Source organism: Cupressus sempervirens, chromosome 5, assembly GCF_028749045.1.
Source record: "Cupressus sempervirens isolate cs-2001-9-10 chromosome 5, ASM2874904v1, whole genome shotgun sequence".
Lineage (NCBI taxonomy): Eukaryota > Viridiplantae > Streptophyta > Pinopsida > Cupressales > Cupressaceae > Cupressus > Cupressus sempervirens.
The window spans coordinates 220,485,794-220,489,495 of NC_143122.1; the positions used below are offsets into that span (position 1 = coordinate 220,485,794).

Sequence of the window (3,702 nt, forward strand, 5' to 3'; positions counted from 1 at the left end):
AACCAAAAATGTTAAGGGAAAATGTTAAATCTCTAACTAAAAGGTTAAGGCTCTAACCAAACGAGGTTAAGAAATTGAAAGATACTAAAATTCTAATTTTTCAATAAGTTTAAAAGAACTAAGGATTTTGAAAATTCTAAACCAAACTCTAAATCTCAACATCAAATAACCACCCTATGATAACTCGTGACAAAATATCATTGATGCATACAGATGAAATACACGGGAAGGGTTCCATAAGTTTTGAAATCAAAGAATTCATGAAGTGCTATCAAGTTCTCTCTCACAGCTCTTATTTGGGTTTTAAAATATTTAACTTCAAATGCACAATTCAAATACTTAAAGGCCCGAGTAATAAAGGAAGCAATGAGAGTTAAAAGAATGAATATTCATTAGATTATGGGAGAGTTCTTGATAATATAATGTGATAATTTAAAGCTACTACAATCTATGAGATGTGACAATTTAAACAAGTATTATGAAGAGTTCCTCAAGCATCGATATCTATCACCAAAATCAAAGGTGCTCTACCAAATGTTGCAAAGTGTAAGTGCAGGCAGAGAAAATGTTATGTGTGTGTGCTAGTTGAATTGAATTATGTTCATACCATTCAAATACATTTTTTAGAACTTCTGATGGTATGTGATTCAACCAATTCCATTGTTGGGCGATGAAAACACTCCCATGAAATAAGTTGACAAGTTTTATGATTTCTAGTTTATCTTCAAAAGGTAGAGAGAATTTCCTCAAGAAGATGACTTTGATCTAAAGTAGGATGAGTCTCAAGAACATGGAACGTGGATGGAAAAATAGAATGCGAAGATTCAAAAAAATCTAGGAAGGAGTAATATGCAAAAAAAATTACATTAGTTGAGAATACTTATAAAAAGGATCCTCAAATATTTAAGACCAAAGAAAATGAGAGGGTGGAATAATTAAAAAACAAAGAAGACAAATATCAAGCAAGGAGTTTGAAGGAGAAAGAAGTGATGAACATTGTAGAGGATGAGAGACTCTATAAAGAGGAAAAAATAGTGGTAGAAGCAACTCTAGCTAAAAAAATGGAATAAGAGTAAGAAAATAAACTTTTATAGAAAGAAAGATCCAGGTTGCAAACTATGTCTACTTTAGCTGTCTCCAAAACAATTATGGGCATTTCACAAGATGATGTTGAGAGTTTACGTTTACCCTTGGATGTTGAACAACTAAGAATTTTTTGTGAGAAAGTAGACAACAAAGAAGAATATGAGAAAACCCAACTACTGAGGGATGCATTGGAAAATAATGATGGTGGAAATAAGCTAGAGAAGAATGTACATCAAAATGGTTCTATACAAGAAAATCCCACTAAAAAGGGGTAGAAGGGAAGCCAAAAGTAGAAAGTTTGCTTGACAATTATGAGAAGAAAGAAAAACCTTGGAGCATGGAAAGAGGTTGAATTATTGAAGCAAGGATTTTAGAAGTATCCTAAGGGAACCTCGCAAAGGTGGGAAGTAATAGAAATTATATGGGCACTAAGACAATAGTGGAGGAGATTCTTAAAGCTATAAAGACTATTCTTTTACATAAGCCTTATTCTACATAACTGTTTAATTTTTCCTTACAAAATGGAAGCCCGTAAATACCATTTCATCCCCTTTAACAACTAGAGAATAAATTGTAGGTATTCTTGTAAATGGGAGTTACAATGCTATGGAAATTGAGGAAAAATAAAATTGTAAAATTGAGGAGAAAGCAAGTGGTGGTAGTAGTTAAAGCACTGATAAAAAAGAGACTCCTAGAAGATGTATCCAGACTACCTCAATGGATCTATGGCAACTAGTGAGTAGGAATCCTAGCCTACTATAAAGGAAAGAGCTCTTGTTCAAGTACTGAAGACATTTCCAAAAGACACCTCAAAGATGGGAAAGAGTTGCAACTGTAGTTCCAAGAAAGAGCACAATTCAACGCATGAAATTTTTTGAGTTGAAGGATAACTTTAGGAATGGGAAGAATGTTGAGTAGGTTTTTAAGGTATACTGATGGAAAGGTCAACAAAGGTGAGGTGACTATTAGTCACTTGATGAGATGCTTTTTCATATTCAAGTGATGAGCATTAGGCCTTTATTGCCTGAAATTTTGTCCACAATATTAAAGAATATAGCATTCCTCTTTTAGAGATGTCTCTTTTTCTAGTGCACATCTAATAGAAATTGTTTCTGAGATGGTTTATATAAATATATCCCATTTTGACCATTGAGATGATGGATGTATAGAATTGTTCATGGTTTGTCTGCATAGATTGCAGGGTAGTGTGTAGGAAAGTTGTCATAGGGTGGAGGATAATACCATTTTTTCTCATTATGCGGTGTATCTCAGACATTTCAAGATGTAAACTTTATTTTGATATTTTAATAAAATCAAATATTACCTAGAAAAAATTAATAATAATGTAGATCCACATACTATACAATTCAATTTTTTTTTTCAATTAGCATGATGAGATGAACCTTATAGGTACATGAACTAAATTATATCATAAGGATGTAAAGGAAAATGATAGGATTGAGATATGCATCATACATCCAGGACCTTGAAATAAGTAAATTTGAGAAGGTTCAAATAAAAATTTGATTGAATTTATCATATTTATCAATATTAAATTAAAAAGTTTTAACTGCTCTACGTATTTGGCATTTTAGCTCTACATATTTATTATGTGTTAATCTCGAGTAGGTCTGAATCCAAGACCTCCCGCTCACAATTTACTGATACATTGTAGGATCTTTCCTGGAGGTAATTCTCCAATTGTTGTTCAATGTTTATACAATTATTTGGTGCCCTAGACTCTTTGTTTTTTGTTTGCTCATTGTTATTATTTTGCTATGAAGTTTGGAGGTTATTCTAGATTTTTTGTTTTTTATTCTTCTTTGCTATGAAGTTGCTCTGGCCTCCACAAGAAGTTACCCAATTGAAGAAGTCATTCTATCCTCCATGGTCTTCAACTTTTATCGAACCATTCTTTCAAGTAAATCTGTTCTACTAATTTCTAGGGTGTAAGAATTGATGAAAAATTGCAGCCCTGCTTTTGTTATTTTAATTTACACAAATTAAACATGTTTTGGACCATGCTAGTAATATTGGATTTATTTGGAGGTGGATTCTTGATTGATAAAGATGATAGTTTGAACATTGCAAAGATCAGCTACTTGGGCTCATTGTACTTCCACAATTATCCATTATACATTCTAGAGGGTCATCTTAAATGAACTTCCCAAACTAATTAGCACCAACTATAAAGAGACACTTCCTGTAGACACCTAAAAAACCTTTAGAAAATAAAGTATTTTTATTTTCTAAAAAATTCCTGATGAGATCATCATTTATTAATTAATTATTTAATTAATTTATTTATTTTTATGCCATTAAATCCCTTTATCTTAATTAAAAATATTTAATTAAGAAATCCCTCCCAAAAATGTTTAAATCTTATTTAAACATTATTTTCTTATTTATTAATTATTTAATTAATAAATTGACCAAAAATCCCAAAATAAATAATTTTTTTTTTTTTTTCCCAAAAGTTGGCCAATTTCCTTAAGACCAATATCCTCTTCCAAAATCTTCTAATCCTTCTTTAATTTCGATTAAAGGCTAATCTCATCATTTCCTACCCCTAATCCCAACTCAAAATATTTAATCAAGATTAAATATTATTCCTCA

The 3,702-nt window shown here is 31.1% G+C and overlaps 1 pseudogene; it reads left to right on the forward strand.

The window, feature by feature from the left end:
• Positions 1–648: 648 nt before the first annotated feature.
• LOC149555226 (uncharacterized) lies at positions 649–2,004 on the forward strand (annotated as a pseudogene).
• The last annotated feature ends 1,698 nt before the right edge of the window (positions 2,005–3,702 follow it).